Source organism: Vitis riparia, unplaced genomic scaffold, assembly GCF_004353265.1.
Source record: "Vitis riparia cultivar Riparia Gloire de Montpellier isolate 1030 unplaced genomic scaffold, EGFV_Vit.rip_1.0 scaffold460_pilon_pilon, whole genome shotgun sequence".
NCBI lineage: Eukaryota > Viridiplantae > Streptophyta > Magnoliopsida > Vitales > Vitaceae > Vitis > Vitis riparia.
In genome coordinates this window covers 138,895-158,513 of record NW_023269682.1, presented here as the reverse complement: position 1 = coordinate 158,513, position 19,619 = coordinate 138,895, and the positions used below count along the sequence as shown (strand labels likewise).

Below are 19,619 nucleotides of genomic sequence, written 5' to 3'. Positions count from 1 at the left end.
GTCTTCAATTTTACATAGCATTTTACCCAAGAGAGTGAGCCTCTCAACAACTCATGAGACATAGAAGGCGTTGGAAATGGTGTATGCATCCGAAGCTTGTTCTACAGTTTTCCAATAAAAAATTTAACTCCAAACAAGAAAAGGGTCAACGTCCATGGATGATTATCTTACCAAAAATGAAGATGTTTGCCGACAATCTTGGAACTTTTGAACTTCCATATTAGATGAGGACACCATGCTTCATGTTTTAGCTAGCGTCGAGTTAGAATATGACTCCAACACCATGCTTGCCACTTGGCAAGAAGCTCGAGCGCTACAAGAGAGTCACATAGATCAAATGAATATTGTAGCAATATTGGATCTTTCAAGTGCTTAATTATGCTAACTGTTCTCTAATAAGAAGATTGGAGGTAAGAATAACCAAAACATGAATGGAAAACGTAAAGGCCTAGGGCTAAACAAATTCGAAGGATGTGAATATGATCTCACAAGGGAGGTCCTAAAGCTCCTTTCTTTCTTCCTTGTTTATTTATTTACTATTATTATTATTGAGTGGAAAAATATGTACCACTTAATTTTAAAAAAAGGAAAACAAAATAAAAAAAAACCTAAATTGTCAAAACCTAATAGGATCTCCAATGACTTTCAAAAAGGAAAACGGTTTGCAAACTAGTAATAGATTCAAGGTTTAGGTTCCTCAATGAAAGGTTAGGAGGCACCTAGCAAACCAAACGAACATATCGATCTCTACTAGTAAATTAAGACAATTTTAGAAATTAATCAACTAATTGATAGATGTCTTAAATATAAATAACAAGTTAATTGAGCATATTTGATGCAAAAGTAAACAAATAAATAAAATATAATTGATGTGAATAGACATCTTTGAATCCAGTACTAATAATGGTAATTTGATTATCTAATGTTTCATCACTGAATCACATTAATTTAAAATGAATCTTCACATCAAGATCCGAAAGTAGAAATGATCTTAAATAACAAAAATTATTATTTTTCAATTGAAATGATTTTCTCACCAAAATTGATTTGAGGGATAATACTGAAAAATACTATCAAGCAAAAATAGTTTTCAGTTAAAATTAAATTTCAAACTTTAAAATTTTCACACAACTCAGCATATCAGTGTATGTAGGGAGAGGAAAGTAACAAAATTAAAGAAAAAAGAAAAAGACAAACTTTAATTGCCAGAGATGGAGAATCTCATGGTTTAGGAAAACAAAAATGTCCATTGAACCTTCGCTCTTAAAGAGGCTGTTATCTCATTGCATAGGAAACCAAACAGAATTTCAAAGGGAAAACAGTACCTGCAATGCCAATGAAGGAGGGGAATCTTCAGATAATTACTGGTGGTGTGAAACCGTGAGAGCTTGACATGGACGGTGGAGGTTGTAGAGCTCATGGCATGCTTCACTTGGTGATGCTCATAGAGGGCAGTGCTTGTGGATGGTCATGGTGACCAGGGTTGCTTTAAGCTCCATGGGGTTGGCAGTGCCAGAATGGTGAGAAGTTGTAGTTGTGGATGGTGGTGGAGGTTATGGAGGCTAAGGTGGTGCTGGTGATTATGGGTTTTTGAAAATGGCTGCAGAAAATATTATGGAAAGGAGAATAAGATGAAGATGAAGCAGCTAGAAGACACCCACCACAAAACCATACCCCCTTCTTCCTTTCCCCGTTCTTCTCTTCAAGACACACACATACATGATCGTTAGCTTGTGAATTGAAGAATTAATCCAAAAAACTTTTAGTTTTGCAAAATCAATAGAATAAATTTATTGGTAACTCATTTGCAATGATAGGTAGGGACAAATACCCACCTCTCAAACATTGGAAACCAAATTTATACTAAAAATGGAAATGCTCTTCTCATCGTTATTTGACTGCTTATTCCTTATTTAAGATTCTCATCCTTCAAGGAAACAAAAAAGGAAAAAAAAAAAAAAAAGAGGAGAAGACCAAAGTAGAGTGAGTTTGAAGTGACTAGTGTTCAATCAAAAGTATAAATTTACTTGCTATCTTACTTGCCTCAATCAATAAGTATTGGGGCTTTGACTCATCAGCTAAGCTGCAATGACTTGTGTCATTTTCTGCATTAAACTTGTTTAACAAAATATTTAGTGCTTCAAAAGTAAAATTATTGGTATCAAGTTGGATTGTGAATACTGAAAACAAGAATCAATTAAAATGGTTCTCAATCAAAAGAATTTCGGATTGCACGCTAATCCTTTTTGCATATGATTTTAATGAAAAAATGAAACTAACTTACCCATTAGTTGCGAGCAAAAACATACGGTCAGTCTTAATTAATGGAGCTTGTGAATAATTTCAAGCAAGAAATCTGGTGAGAGCTTGAAAGACACATACCTTCAGATCAACAGTAAAGAGTGAATTCATCGGAACAATGGCTTTATTAATCCTACCGTCGCCCTAAGAATTTGGCCTTCAGGTTGAGGTCCACTGTGGCTAGATTAGTACTCACTCCAAGTCCCCCGTGTCCTGAACCATCACAACTTCTCTTAATGTATGTTCTACCGTGGTAATCAATTGCTCCAAGTTATTGTCCAAAGCATGGACAAGACAGGCTTTGTAGAGATTTATTTTTTATTTTTTTTGTTTTTATATATCTATTGAAATATAAATTAAAAATATGGAAAATATAATAAAGAAATTTAGTCCTTCATCAGTTTGATATATGAATTAGAAAGAAAAAGGGAAGGTGAATTACCAATAAACAGAGCATTACTGAAGCAAGTGTGAGTGAATCTAAAGCTTGAGATTAGTGTTGTGATCCTCTGAATCTTTTATGGTTTCTCTTAGCATCGTCTGTAATGGGCATAAGGTTCTGTTCATGATCTTGACATACATTAGATGGACCGCACTCTCTTCCACTTTGACTTTTCCACCAAATCATTAAGGTTCCTGGGCAATTTACTGAGTTTTGAATAGCTCAAGACAATGAGAGTATTGAAAATCTTGGGAATATATAAGATGAATCCCACACTTCATCACTTTAAATGTTCTTTCACCAAAGTTGTAAAAGCCCATAAATGAAGCCATGAAGTGTGTCCATTGATCAGAGCGATACCTCTGGTCAATAGCAACCTTGGGATAACATATCACCCACACTTGATCTGATTCGCCATCATTGTCATCAACATAACATTCGCAATCAGAGTAAAATGAAAGATGATCCACATATTTTGATTGATCACCATGGATAGTCAAAGCACATTCAAAGCGGCAAGCGGATGGAAATAATTCAGTCTCAAATCCATCTCCATGATCCACACACTGTAAAGATAGTCATGTGATGTGTGAAAAGGAGAAAAATAATAAAGAACATGCACACATTCAAATGCACAGTGAAAAAAACTCACTTCATTTGCTCTACTGCTGATGAGGAGAGCACACTGCAACGGGCCGCTCCAATAATGAGATGCGGCCAAAGTAATGCTCGGAATGCAGGCATTATTAGGACAACCCTTGATGAGGAGGAACCTAGAGAAATGCTTGATATGCACCCAAATCTTCTCATAACGTCTCTTGGTGGGTTGTGTCTCTTTTCTTTCTTAATCTGATTTTGAGTTGTTTAGCTTGTGTAGATGTCTTAATTTAGATGAGTTACAACTTTTTAAACAAGGAATTAAAATATCCCATGACACAGTTGGCTATTAGATTTCCCTAGGATTACTTCAATTTCATGCTTAACCACCTTACAATACTACATTTACTCACTTCCATCAACTGTCGAACCAAAATATACAATTGAGTCATTTTCAAGCCCATTTATATTTATGCAGTCCGATCATAACTGATACACATTTGAGTGTGGTTTGGATTCGTTTTCCTTGTTTTTTATTTTTTAAAAACACAAAGTAGCAATAACTCAACTCTTATAGAAAATACATGAATAAATCATCTTCATATATTCTTAAAACCTACCATGAAACTAAGACAGAAGATTCTGTTTTTTAAAATTAAAAATAATTATAGCACTATGAGAAAATGAGGAGATAGTCACACAACTTTAGTGAGGGTTACCAAAACTCATGACCAAAAGGTGTGTACAGTTGTGTTTAGAGGGGTGTGTATAGTTGTGTTTAAGAGAGGTCTGCCTCTACTAGTCATGATCGTACCAAATTCAAGTGGGTAAATTTCTTGGGGTTCGGGGCTGCAGTTAGAGTGCTATTATGTCCACAACAATAGAATGGTTATGGACATGGTATTTCATGGGCAGTGGAAATAGGCCCAATATGCCAACAATGGGCCAAGCGGTAGAGATTGGGTCTGCATATAAACACAATTCTTTGCAGTCCTCTCTCTTTCATATCCATTTTTTTTTTTTGCAAATATATATATTTTTTTATAGGTAAACGCACAAAGATATATTAGAAAAATGGTGCTAGAAAGGCAACTCAAAGCATACAAGGAGTATACAAGCATCACCTAAAAAAAAAACAAAAAACAAGCACTCACCCGCCCTCAACAAGAACCCAACCAGTCTACAAAGTTAAACAAAGTTAAGGGGCCTACAACTATAGAAGATTTAGCCCAAGAAAAGATATTACAAACAAAGGAATTTTTCAATCTTTGAATCGACAAGACCTCATTATCAAAGACTATCCTATTTCTTTTCTTCCAAACCGTCCAAAATAAACAAAGAGGGACTACCCGCCAAACCTTTCTATGTTTCTTGTTCTTAAAAGAAACATATCAACTTAAGAGAGTGTCTCTAACCGTAAACGGAAGTACCCAATTAACACCAAATAAAGAAAACACAAGATCCCACAAAATCTTCGCCTTAGAGCAATGAACAAGGATGTGATTTATCGTTTCCTCTTCAGCACAACACAAGGAACATCTGTTGGCTAAAATCCAAACCCTCTTAAGTTGATCTTGAGTAAGAACCTTCCCCCAAGAGGCTTCCCAAGTAAAAAAACTCACATTTGTAGGAACATACGGACTCCAAATAATACTGCATGGAAACGAGACTGCACAGCTATGAACAAGAGACTTATAAAGTGACTCTATAGTGAAAATCTCATTGCAATTTATAGAAGCCCCTTGGAAGAGACTCAAGGCTTATGCACCCTATCAAAACCAACCAAGAAAAAAAAAAGTCGGGGGTGGGGGGGGGGGGGGGGGGGGGGGGGGGGGGGGAGGGAATGGGGAGTGTTAGTTAACATACTAATATCAATGGGTGAACCTTAAGTAAATGATACTACCTTCAAGGATTAGAATTTCCAAATTTGGCACACTTGAGAAGTCTGGGAATTTTATGAGATGTTGTGAATAACTGAGATTGATGACCTTTAATTTTTCAAGAACCTACGAAAAAAATTAAATAGATCAGTATAAAAATAAATTTTAAATTAATAGAAAGAAAAATTATAACTAAATAATAATAAAGATACCTTTCCTTTCCAAAGTTGTCTTATGTTGCTAAACCGCAAATTGAGTTCGACAAGATTTTTCGCATGAAAATTCAATGGCAAAGATTGTAAAGCATATCCATCCCAATGGAGATATCTTAACTCATAAAATGGAAATTCAAATTCTTCAGTAACGCGCGTTTCAGAGAGGTGCACTTGAGAAGGGTCCACAACCATCCAAGATTTTACTACAGAATTATATGTAGCATCTTGATGGATTTGAGCAATCTAAGTCTATTCATCATTTTGAAAGCTTCTGTCGTAAATTGTATATGCTCTGATCTAGACATGTCTAGGAATATTCCTTCAATTTCTTCGGTCCCCTGGAAAATATAAGTTAAGAATAAGGGAAGCACAAAATGTATAAAAGGAATTATATTGATATTCAACTTCTTCACAAAAAATAATAACATTATTGAAGCATATATATCTTCCAATAAGTTAATGCATTTGGGGCATACCAGATTCCTTGTTAGTATGCGATAAACATCGTCATGTTCCCACAATCTACTTTGTCTTCCAGGCTCTACTAGAGATTCTTGTTTCCCACCCCATTTGTTGTAACAAATCATGCATGTCTAACTTATTTTTAGAAATACTTATGAGACACTTATCATGGAGAACCCCAATTCCACTTTCTGCATAGAAATCCTCATCCAATATTCTTGAAACAAAATCTTTATATTTCCCTTTAAAAAAACATGCAATATCAAGGAATATTCCCTTTTCCATATCATCGAGTCCATCATAGCTTATTTTGAGTACATTTTGAATGTTCATATGGGGTATTGTTTTAAGTTTACATAATGCACTTTCCCATTCACTTATTGTCTTTTTAAAGAGAAAAGTACCTAGAACTTTAAGTGCTAGTGGAAGACCTTTAGCATAATCTACTACCCGGTATGAGAGATTTTTATAAATTTTGCTAGGAAGATCTTATGGGAAAGCCCACAAACTAAACAGCTCAATAGCTTCTTCATCATGTAGTTTTTGAACTTCATATGATTCTTTGACTCCATATTGGGTTAGAAAACGTTTATGTCTAGTTGTTATGATGATCCTACTTCTTGGACCAAAGCAACTATGCTCTTCTTCCAAGTTTTCTAGTTGCATCAAATCATCCATGTCATCAAAAACAACAAGAACCCTTTTAGAGCAAAGACTCCTCTTTATCATCTGAATTCCTTCATCTATATTGCTTACTTTTAGACTTCTTCCCTTTAAGGAACCATGAAGTAGTTCTTGTTGTAATTGAAGTGCATTGTCTTTGGATCTTTCTCTAACATTGTTAAGAAAACTACTACCATCAAATTGATATGAGATATCATTATAAACAGCCTTGGCGATAGTAATCTTACCAATCCCACCAATTCCATAAATCCCAACTACACGAACTTCATTCAACTCGATATTCATCAATGATTTCAACTTTTCCAAATGAAAATCCATTCCAACTGTATTCTTGCCCACATTTAAAGGCTTACAATTCAATCTTCTAATGATGTCATCAGTAATTTGCTTGACAACCAGTGTCTCATATCTGCGTTAATTACAAAGTAAATGTGATGAGTTGCAAAATATAACAAAGAGGTAAGTTTCATGATGTCTCTTGCTGTCTACCAGAACTGAATTACAGGCAATGGAATATAAAATGATAAATGGTCAACCAATTTATAAAATTTACATGTTTAGGTAGAATTTAGTATGTCAAGTACACATGGAAAAGAAAAGTGAAAAAAGACATAAATATAATTTGTGTTAGCTTTCATAGCTAGATTGGCTGGAAGTTTCACAATGAAGTTGAAAAGTGAAGGATATTACTAGCAATATTTGATTATGGAAACTATTATCAGAGCATTAGCAGATATAACTTTTAATTTCATAGTTTTGAGCTTTTGCATTTTCCCCATCCAAGTTTCCTAATCTAGTAACACTTTTGTTGATCGGAGAATTGTTAAAGACTCCCCTCTTTGCTCCCATGACTTCATTTCAATCTTTATAACACAAACATGTTGCTAGCTTATGGTTCCTTTTCAGTTTTACCTATTTCTAAATTGTATCAACTTACTAATATTTTAAGACTTCCTGCTTCTTAATTCACCAGTAAGTTATTAAGTTTCACATGTTCATGGAAACCCCATGCATTTTCCCAGAAGGGATAGGGTACATCAAAGAATGTTCCATGAGTTGGTTGAAGAACCTTGAATGAGATAGAAAAAGAGGGGGAATAATCTTTTAGAGAAAAGGGTTAAGTTTTGGTGTTTTTTACTTTTGGGGCAACATAGATAGAGAGCTTTTGCTAATGCTTTCATTCATGATGAGAAATATAAAAATAGAGACTAATAGCATACAAAAGTCAAGATCATATAAAGCAAACTGAACTCAAGATTATATAAAATAATACTAATAAATTAATCCTTATTGCTCATGGTAGGAGGGTTAAGAGATTGAGTTTAAGAATAAACAACACAATGCAAATACCAAGGTCAATGGCACATATATGCTACTTCCTTCTCATAAATAAAAAAATGCATTAAGATCATAAAAAATGATCGCTAACAAATTCTCAAGTCAATGGAAATTCTGATATGGTCAAGCTTGAGATGACTTTCTTGCCTCTGACTATCTTTGGGATTAAAGAGGCAGCCTCAAGTATTAATTAAAATAATAGGTTCATTTGAGGGCACCATAAACCTCCAAATACAAGTCTAAAATCAAATAGTGTCACCCTTCTCTTGTTCATCAGCTTTAAATAAAATTAACAAACTACAATGTATTCCTAAAAGGCAAGAACATCCCAACAAATTAGCCACGAAAACAAGAAAATTTAAAGACACATGACATTCAAAGAACATAAATTAAAATTGTGATTAATGTGTAGCAAACTTTAACAAACAATTGCTTGAATAATTTATACACAAAAAGGAGAGAAGATAGAAATTAAAGATTTGTATGATGGTGGGAAGTGCATGGGAATATTTGTTGTGGCCCTTGCAGGGATGGAATTTATAGGCCTTATATAATCATTGGTGCATAGGCCTTATAAAATCACTGGTGCCTCACAGCAAAATGAAGTGGCTAAACATATGAATAATATATTTATAGATTTTACAAGCTTATGTTAATGTGTTGCAAGTGCACAAAAAAAGTTTTGGACTTGCAAACATACAAAATTTTTGTCAAGGCATAGCCTATAAAGGTGATATGAAGTGAATGTAATGGTGATGATAGACTATAAAGAGAGGTAGAGATCTTATAATGACAACAAAATCCTTCATGGTGGGAAAACAAAACACGATTCCTAGACTTGTCACAGCCACTAAAAATAATACAAATTGGGTGGATTGGGTCCAGTTGACAGTTAATTTGACCTTAGCCTTAACATGAAGCTCATTTGCCTTAATTCCAACCTAAACTAATACTCAACCTGAGTTGTCTAACCCGAAATCAACCCAAGCTTGGTTGAAACTATATATACAAGCAATCTACATAAAACAACAAAAACAGAGAGTGCCAAGGCCAATAAATGTGTTCTCAAATGAGCTTAAGAGCCCCAAATTTATTTTGTTGGGAAGTCTATTCTAGATTCAGCATAGAAAGGACTACAGAACGAATTAATTATTTTAATGATTAATGGAGCTCAAACCTATTTGTTTATTCAGGCAGACATGTTTCAGCTCAATTAATCATTAAAATAAACTTGTTCTTATGTTTTCCAAAGAATCAGTATTAACCGGATGGTATCCTCAACAAAATCAATAAAAACTAATGAAATCAAATGAATTTAGGAAGAAAGATCATCCCAAATGCCCTCCTTGTATTGGTTAATTAAACTCAAAGGAGTCTCACCATCACCAAAGGGAGAAACTAGAGTCTCCACATTGAAAGGCCACATCCAATCTAGAGAAATTATTGCAAAGGATGATATCCTTTATATCATATTTAGAGCATTGGAACAGAGAGCCAGAATGGAGAATTCATTCCATTTCTCATTTATTACAATGACTGGATGGCTTATTAGGTGAATAGAAACTAAAAAAATTGTTCTCATGGAAATGAAATGCCATCAATCAAGATGTTCATTCTTCTCTCACATTATCCCATTCTCATTCTAATTCTTTTATACCAAATGGACCCTAAATGTGTTTTCTTTTATAGGGCACACAACACCAAATCATAGTCAAAACCACACAAGCAACTGACTGATTACTACTCAAAAAGTGCTATTTGATAGCTTGTAATTAACTCTTTTAAACACTTTTGAGTAGTAGTTATTGCCTTTTAACCCAATTAACATGTTAAGGACGCTTGCAATCAATTCTAATCAAATTGTGTTAAGTTTTGGTGTTTTGATAGCTTTTTGATCACCAAAGCAATCCGAGATTGAGGAGAGTTATTTGGAATCCATGGCAAAGCAATGAAGAGCTCAGAAACATGAAGAACCAAAGCTTTGAAGTCCTTTTCCATAAGCAAATCTGGAATGCAAGGAGAGAAGCAAAGAGGAGAAAAGCAAAGAAGAAAATAGAGGACAGCAGCTATAGTCTTCCTTCGCACTTTTGGAGCACTTCTCGAAGTCCTTTTTCTACATACTATATACCATTTCAAATCTCAGGAAGTCAAGAATCCAACGCTTCAAACCGTGTACGATTTGGAGCTGAAATGAGGAAGTTACAGCCTTTGGAAGACAACTGCATCAAGCTGAAGGAAGAATTTTGCTCGGCTGTGAAATCACCCTTTTGTTGCGAAATGATTTCGCAGCCATTTTGCACAGTGCTGTGGAATTTCTCCTAAAGTTTCCCGATAGTTGTGCACCGACTCTTTTAGATCTTTTCTTCTGATATTTTTGTGTCTAAATTTCCATTTTCTCCTTGTATTCAGCCACTCATGTAATTCCCTAGCTAGGAAGTATCCAAGGAAGGGTAAATTTCCTTTCTATATAAACTCTCAGGAGGATTCTCGGAAGTGTGGTGGTGATGAACCTTTTGTCAAAGTTTGAAAGAAAGTAAAATACAGAGCTTGAGCTCTGCCTTACCTTCTCACTTTGATTGTATTTTTCATTTACTAAGTTATGCACTCTCTGAGGAGGTATCCCCAGAGAATGAGTAACTAAACCTTTAGTTCCTTGGAGTTAAGGTTGCCGGGAAAGGTTCCAAGTGCAAGAATTAGTAGCTTTGTGGTTTCAGCTATGAATGAAGAGAAAGTGTGTCCCGTTAATGGTTTTTATCTTTTTAGTTAACTTAAAACGCCTTTAAATCACCTGGGCCAACACTTGGTAAGGCAAGTGATCTCTATCCATGGAGATGCACTAGTTTACCCCTTGCGAGCCTTTGGGAGGTGACTTGAAGGTAGGATTTTCTAGAATAGCCAACACTTGGTAAGCTTTTGGACTCCAAGGAGACATCCATTAGTTATCTCTTGTGAGCTTTTGACGGGTAATCCAAGGTTAAAGATCACCTTGAATGGTAAAGGCTAAGTGAGAGGCTCGAACCATTGCAAGTTGCATCAGTGAGAGAGATTTAGAGCTGAAATCCAATTAAGGGATGCATTTGTGCAGCACCTGTTATAGAATTGACTTTATGTTAATTCTCTAATACGAGGAAATGAACCAACTGACCAGAGCTATGTTTTTGCATGAGGAACCTCCCCTATGAACCTAAATCTCCAAGGAATGTTTTTCTCTTAAGTAATTTCCATTACTTGCTGTGTCGTTAGTCTAAGTCTAAACCTTTTTCAACCAAAGTTTGTGTTTTATTTCTTAAGCTAACCTTGAAATGAAACAGCACCAATTCACTTTGAATTGGTATCATTTTCAGTTTGAAAACCCTTCCCAGTGAACGATCCTAGAGCCACTATGCTATAGTAGCTTTTTCTTTGCTACCCTAGTTCATGGTGTAATAGGTTATAAATTTTGTTGATTACTCCCTCCATCAAGGAGCACCAGCTGGACAAGAATCAGCTGATACACCAATTAGGCATGAATCAAATGGCGCCGTTGCCGGGGATGGTGCCACTTTGCAGTGATATGATCTTTTGAGAACACTTGTGATCTTCATCACAAGTTTGATGATTTTTCTTTTCTTTTACTAACTCTTTTTAATTGTTCTTTTTCTTTATTTATATTTTAGTTTACCTTTCAGGTAGTTTTAGTTAGTCTTAATTTTTTTTTTTAGAATTATTTTTCTTTTGTTTTCTTTTGTTTTCTCTGTTTTTAATTCACAAATTGCTAGTTGTGCATGTCATATTGAATACGAGATAGCAGAGGAAGCCATAAACTTCATGAGTTATGTGGCTGAATTTTCAAGAAGATGGGATGAACCAAATGCTCGAGATTTGGGAAGAATGACGTCTCAACCTAAAGCTAAGGGTGAGATGTATATTTTTGAATGACGACATAGACATGAAGGCAAAGATTGCAGCTATGGAAAGGAGATTGGAAGAGCTGGAAATGAACCAAATGCAAGAAGTGCAAGCCATCTCTCAGACACCATTGCAAGCTATGCCTTGTGCCATTTGTCTATCTTATGAGCACTTGGTGAAGGAGTGTCCTACCATTCCAGTGGCGAGGGAAATGTTTGGTGATTGCAACACCTACAATTCCAATTGGAGGGACCATCCAAATTTCTCTTGGAAATCACAGCCACCTCAGTATCAGCAACCTGCTCAAGCACCACAACAAGCCTCAAACCTTGAACAAGCTATGATGAATCTTAACAAGGTCATGGAAGACTTTGTTGAAGCTAAAAAATCCATCAATGCTCAGCTCAGTCAAAGAATTGACAGTGTAGAGAAAATGATGGATGGAGTGCAACATAATCTATCTCAAAAGATAGATAATCTCCAAGATTCAATCTCAAGGTTTGCCAACCTCAACACGGTGCAAGAGAAAGAAAACTCTCCTTCTCAACCTTATCAAAATTCCATGAGTATCCATGAAATGGAGGCTAAGGAGGGAGAATCTTCACAAAAGAGGGAAGTCAAAGAAGTGATCACTTTAAGTGGTAAAGAGGTTGATCTGCCCACATGCAAGCTAGAGCATATGGTAGAGAGTGAAACAGAGAAAGAAAAGAGAGAGGAAATCAAAGGAAAGAAAAGGGGGAAAAGCATAGAGAAAGATGGCTATGATGTTAATGAACAAAGAGAACCACAGAGGATAGTCATCAAGGAAAAAATGATGAAACACATGCATCCGCTTTTTCTCCAAGCTTTGTATGGAAAAATCATACAAACCAAGTCTCAAGTGAAGGATGCAAACTTCATATGGGATCCGGGCAAGCTAAGTCAGGATCAGAATTTTTTGATGGACTTAGTCTTTCTTAAGACTAACTAGTCCATAGCTTTTTGTTTTACTTATTACTTGTTTTAATTTTGATTTCAATATTTTAATTTTGATTTCAATGCTTTAATTTTGATTTTAATGCTTTAATTCTACTTTGTTTTGATGTAATATAGGTTTTTGGATGATCAAAATCAGGAGGAATTGCAAAGAAATTGAAAGGAAATTTTTCGGAGCGAGAAAAGGGCAAAAACAGGGCAAGAATAGGGTAAAAACAGGGGTCTGCGAGATTTCGCAGCCTCTGCGAAATTGGCACTTTGCTGTGAAACCGTTTCGCAACTCAATTGACTCCTCTGCGAAAATTTTCGTAGCTGCGAATCCAAGTTTGGCACACGAGTGCCACTTCGCAGCACAGGAACCTCCCATTTCGCAGCTGCGAAACGGCTGCGAACCACCAAAGCATGAAAGATCCCATTTTCGCAGGGAAAGCTCCATTTGGAAGGGTGTTTAACAGCTGCGAAGCCAACTTTTGGCACACGAGTGCCATTTCGCAGTTGCGAAAATGGCTACGAAACCCAAAAAAAAAAAAAAAAATTTCTTTTCATTTTTCGCAGCCAAAGCCCCATTCCGCAAGGAGTTTCGTAGCTGCAAAACCAACTTTTGGCACACGAGTGCCATTTTTGCAGCATAGTGACCCTCATTTCGCAACTGCGAAACGGCTGCAAACGTAAAAACTTCCAATTTCGCAGCCAAAGCTCCATTTCGCAGGGTATTTCGAAGCTGCGAAACCACTTTTTGGCACACGAGTACCATTTGGAAGCCCCGTACACTCATTTTGAAGCTGCGAAATGGGTTGCAAAATCACCTTTAGGCTGCGAAATGGTCTGCGAGCTTCGAAATGGCTACGGAATCACCTCCAAGTTCGAAATGGCCTTCAAATTGCGAAATTGACTTGCAAAATGGAGGGAGGTTTGCAAAAACACCTTACAAAGCCAAGGGAAGTTGCTAAAATGCCAACAGAGCCCCACGACCATGCATATGAAGAGGAGAGCCCCGCGCACCAGCTGAGTACCCTCTGGAACTCATGAACAGCCACCTCTCCATTTCAGCCATGGCCAAGACTAGAGGAGAGCCTCGCGCACCCTGAGATCACACTTGAAGCCTCTCATTCCATTTCTTACCTTTTTTAAACCATCAAATCCCATAGCTACCAACTGAGAGCTCCAGTTGAGGAGACTATGTCATCTAAGGAGACTAACAAAGCAGAGGTTGAAGTTCTGATCTAATCCACTCAAGAAGCCACCACAGATGCATCAGCTCCACATGACTCTACCATTACTTGATCATCTCTTTACTTTTTTGTCTTTACATATCATATTAGTATAATAATTCCATATTTTGATGTCTTATATTCTGGGATTGGATGTATTACTGATGATACATCATATATAGACATCAATTCTTGTTTAAACTTGGCATTTTTCTATTTCCTCTACTCACTAACTCTTATGTTTTTTTTGAAACATGTGGTTTCTCCTATAAGACTCAGACTCCATGTCACTTAGGAGGTACCACTTCCTCCCTATTTTTTAATCGCTTTTGTCACATTGAGGACAATGTTCAGCTTGGTTGGGGGGAGAGTTAAGGAAGTAAGTATTGCTATTAATGCTAAGTTATTTTGGTAATTTAGTTGCTTTTTGTTTAATTTTTAAAATTTTTTAAGTTTTTTATTCTACTCTCCATGGTTGTTAAGGAAAAATTTTCAAAATGAAAAGGAAGAAATTGAATTTTTATCTTTTTACTTGACTTAGATTTTGTATTATGCTTATTAAAGTTGATGAATTGTTGAAACTTCTTTTGAATTCAACCTCAGTTCTTCCACTTTAAGCTATCCACACACTGTGCACACTAGGTTCCGATTATAAGATGAAAAACTATTTCCCTCTTGACTTAGGAAAATTTTAGACTTGGTACCTTTGACCTCATTTAATAGTGTTGGGACACCTTGTAAAAGGCCAATGAGTCTTTGAAAAAAAAAAAAAGAGAAAAATGTTTGCTTGCCTTGAAACCCGAGCAAGGTCTGAGGGGTATATGGTGAAAATCTTTAATGCCTGGTGCCCTAAGCCTTCATTGGTTGGGAGTCACCGACCTCAATGCTCGTTACATGGGTGGATAGGTGGAGTTTAGCATACTGTAGGTGCTTGGGTATTAAAAATTCATTCTCAAAAGTCCGGGGTGAAATCCGAGGAGTTAGTGGTTGAAAAATCCTTAAAGCTTGATGCCCTAAACCTTGATTGGTTGGGAGTCATTGATGGACCCCCGTTACATGGACAATTTAGAAAAGAATGCCTTTAAGCTTTGCACTCCTACAAGAAAAAATTGTGAAAGAAAAGAGGTGCGTTCTTAGCCTATTGGAGGTTGATCAGTTTGCTAAGCTTTGAAAAGAACTAGGTTGAGGGGAGAGATTAGTTCAACATACTATATTCGGAAACTAATAAGTAACACTTAGATTTTTGTGGAAGAGTAAGGTTTGACCCTTTGGGAATGGAAACTCTTTTGAAGCTTAAATTTGCATAATGCCTACTCTTTATGAATTGTGACTAGGCAAATTATTTGATAGCTCCTATTGAAGTTTGAGTTTTATTTCTTTAATGTTCCATGTGAGAGTTTGATCAGTCATGCCACTTAAACATTTTTTGAAGTGATCAGCATGATGTTGTAAATTATGGTACTTTTATTTTATTTTTCTCTCCTTCATTGCTAAGGGACTAGCAATATATCGGTTGGGGGGAGTGATTACTACTCAAAAAGTGCTATTTGATAGCTTGTAATTAACTCTTTTAAACACTTTTGAGTAGTAGTTATTGCCTTTTAACCCAATTAACATGTTAAGGACGCTTGCAATCAATTCTAATCAAATTGTGTTAAGTTTTGGTGTTTTGATAGCTTTTTGATCACCAAAGCAATCCGAGATTGAGGAGAGTTATTTGGAATCCATGGCAAAGCAATGAAGAGCTCAGAAACATGAAGAACCAAAGCTTTGAAGTCCTTTGCCATAAGCAAATCCGGAATGCAAGGAGAGAAGCAAAGAGGAGAAAAGCAAAGAAGAAAACAGAGGACAGCAGCTGCAGTCTTCCTTCGCACTTTTGGAGCACTTACTGAAGTCCATTTTCTACATTCTATATACCATTTCAAAGCTCAGGAAGTCAAGAATCCAACACTTCAAACCGTGTATGATTTGGAGCTGAAATGAGGAAGTTACAGCCTTTGGAAGACAACTGCATCAAGTTGAAGGAAGAATTTTGCTCGGCTGCGAAATCACCATTTTGTTGCGAAATGATTTCGCAGCCATTTTGCACAGTGCTGTGGAATTTCTCCTGAAGTTTCCCGATAGTTGTGCACCGACTCTTTTAGATCTTTTCTTCTGATATTTTTGTGTCTAAATTTCCATTTTCTCCTTGTATTTTGCCACTCATGTAATTCCTTAGCTAGGAAGTATCCAAGGAAGGGTAAATTACCTTCCTATATAAACTCTCAGGAGGATTCTCGGAAGTGTGGTGGTGATGAACCTTTTGTAAAAGTTTGAAAGAAAGTAAAATACAGAGCTTGAGCTCTGTCTTACCTTCTCACTTTGATTGTATTTTTCATTTACTAAGTTATGCACTCTCTGAGGAGGTATCCCCAGAGAATGAGTAACTAAACCTTTAGTTCCTTGGAGTTAAGGTTGCCGGGAAAGGTTCCAAGTGCAAGAATTAGTAGCTTTGTGGTTTCAGTTATGAATGAAGAGAAAGTGTGTCCCGTTAATGGTTTTTATCTTTTTAGTTAACTTAAAACGCCTTTAAATCACCTGGGCCAACACTTGGTAAGGCAAGTGATCTCTATCCATGGAGATGTACTAGTTTACCCCTTGCGAGCCTTTGGGAGGTGACTTGAAGGTAGGATTTTCTAGAATAGCCAACACTTGGTAAGCTTTTGGACTCCAATGAGACATCCATTAGTTATCTCTTGCGAGCTTTTGACGGGTAATCCAAGGTTAAAGATCACCTTGAATGGTAAAGGCTAAGTGAGAGGCTCGAACCATTGCAAGTTGCATCAATGAGAGAGATTTAGAGCTAAAATCCAATTAAGGGATGCACCTGTGCAGCACCTGTTATAGAATTGACTTTATGTTAATTCTCTAATACGAGGAAATGAACCAACTGACCAGAGCTATGTTTTTGCATGAGGAACCTCCCCTGTGAACCTAAATCTCCAAGGAATGTTTTTCTCTTAAGTAATTTCCATTACTTGCTGTGTCATTAGTCTAAGTCTAAACCTTTTTCAACCAAAGTTTGTGTTTTATTTCTTAAGCTAACCTTGAAATGAAATAGCACCAATTCACTTTGAATTGGTATCATTTTCAGTTTGAAAACCCTTCCCAGTGAACGATCCTAGAGCCACTATGCTATAGTAGCTTTTTCTTTGCTACCCTAGTTCATGGTGTAATAGGTTATAAATTTTGTTGATTACTCCCTCCATCAAAGAGCACCAGTTGGACAAGAATCAGCTGATACACCGATTAGGCATGAATCACTGACCGTTCTTCAGGCCACACTAGTTCATCACTCACCCACCTGCAAAAACTATGGCATTTATCATGTAGATAAAAGACATCCTCCTAGAACCCTCGGATGAACAAAACCACATCCAGCAGGTAGCCATCAGATGAGGAGTCACAACTAAATCCATTGAAACACAAACCCCTTTCTTATTCAAAATACCTGTAAATGGGAATTATTTGGTTGATGGGTTTAACAAGACAAGTTACAAACTAGACAAATCAAGCCATATCACCACTCCAGGGAAACAAAGTTTCAGAAATTTTAGTATTGCTGAGAATTTTATATATTAAGGTTTGTTATATTATTTTGATAAGACATTTTAATCTCCAAAATCAGATGATAGTTTAAAATTGGGGTTGGTTCATCACAACTTAATTGATATTGTTTTAAATAAGAAAAATTATCATAGAAACCAATGAAAGAAAAGAAACAAAATTGATAGTAGAACTAATGGTAGGTGAGGTAAAATTTCTTAGTGTTCATCAACGTGCAATCCGGATAGACTAGCTACCTGGTTCAGGGTAGTCCTCCACTTTTGTATCATCTCCATCTTCTTCTCATCTGCATCTTTTTCGTGGTCCACAAACGCATCTCCATAACTTCCCGACTGTTTTTGTACATCCGATGGATTCACATGATAGAAAATTGGTAGAATTGTTGATTGCTTTTGTGTCGTACAGTCAAAATTTTTTACGAGTTCATTTAAACACCACCCGGAGTTAGCATAATTTGTCGAGAAAATAATAATGAAAATCTTTGATTCTTCAATAGCTCTCAAGAGATCTGATGCAATATCTCCTCCTTTCTCAAGTTCTTCATCATTTCTGAAAGTATGAACTCCATATGCAACCAAAGTTGTATAGAGATGATCAGTGAAATTTTTGCGAGTGTCTTCACCTCTAAAACTTATAAACACATCATAACTATGAGGAGTAGAAGTAGAAGAAGAGGCTTTCTGGGCTCTGGTAGAGGCCATTTTGGATTGTTTGTGCTGCACTTGCAAAAGTCTGGGAAAGAGAGAGAGAGAGAAGGTCTTTGGCAGTGATTGAAATGTCGATTTTTATCGGCAAAATTTCGCCGATATTTCGGTCATCGGTGAAACTCGATACAACATTGAGGACCGATAATCGGTTGGAAGGAATTTCGCTCTTTTTTCGAAGTTATCGTCGAAAAATCGGAAAATATCGGTTTTTTGCCAATGTTTCGAGAAATTTACCGATATTTCTGTCGATCAACGCGCTGGCTTCAGTCAAAGTGCAGCCCCGCTCCCCTCGAAATTAATTTTTCACTACAGCGTGGGCATTGGGGTTCGATGGAATTGGGATTGTCGAAGAAGAAGAGGAGATATGAGGTTGCTTGCTCAACTGGGTGGTGGGTCCAGAAGAAGGGGCTGCTGAGGACGTCTTTGCCCGCTTGCGGTTTCGAGTTTCCATACAAAAGCCCCCACCCCTCAAATCGGACAGTTGCTCGCCACCGGAAAAGCGGCAATCAGACGGCAACCGATCCACGATTCCCCAAACCCCACCAACAAAAACAATCACCAAGATTCAATCTTTCCCTCCCCACCTCAACCACACCAAAACCCCATATCACAACCCTAGATTCCTCCCAACCCAGACACCAATCAGCTCCCACAACACCAAAACCCCCCAAATCACAAACCCTAGCCTCTCCCACCCAAACTCCCCCCGATTCAAACAAACTACTGGGTAATTCTTAAGCTGATTGAGCATAGGTTCTGATTCACAAACAAAGGTAAGTCCCCAAGAAAGAAACAAAACAGTACAGAGAATGAGAGACGAATAGAAACCCTAGCTATCGTTCCTCAATAAAGAACAATAGAGACTATTTTCCAACTTTTCATCCACACACCCACATGCATAAACCCATATATATATATATATATAGCTATAAAACGTACATAAATTTAGTAGACATATATATAATATATGAAATTGTGAATAAAGATCAAAGGTGGGGTTGATTTGCATGGATGGTGGTGAATACTTCTCAAATTATCGGGTAATGGTTTTGAATATTTTATATAAATCAATTTAATTTTTTATTTAAAATATAATAAAACATCTTTTAATTAAAATATTTTTAAATTTTAAAAATAAATAAATATTTATATCAATTACACATATAAAATAACTTTAATATGTTAATTATTATTTAATTTATTATTTTTTAAAAGTTTTTTAAATATTTTTATTAATTCTAAATAAGATCTATATTTTTATCAAAGTATTCATCGATATTTTTTCAATATTTTTTATATATTTGTAAAATTCA

The 19,619-nt window shown here is 36.3% G+C and overlaps 1 long non-coding RNA gene and 1 pseudogene across 3 annotated transcripts; both read right to left on the bottom strand.

The window, feature by feature from the left end:
- LOC117909886 lies at positions 1–2,885 on the bottom strand. 3 transcript variants are annotated; one of them, XR_004650490.1, is made up of 5 exons: positions 2,744–2,885; positions 2,383–2,514; positions 2,040–2,115; positions 1,326–1,700; positions 1–313 (listed from the first exon to the last, which is right to left on the bottom strand). It is a non-coding gene; the product is annotated as an uncharacterized LOC117909886 (long non-coding RNA). The 3 variants fall into 3 exon arrangements; XR_004650488.1 differs by having other exon boundaries at positions 2,040–2,105; XR_004650489.1 differs by lacking the exon at positions 2,040–2,115.
- A 1,637-nt stretch (positions 2,886–4,522) lies between these two features.
- Positions 4,523–18,508, bottom strand: LOC117909880 (annotated as a pseudogene).
- Between the last annotated feature and the right edge of the window lie 1,111 nt (positions 18,509–19,619).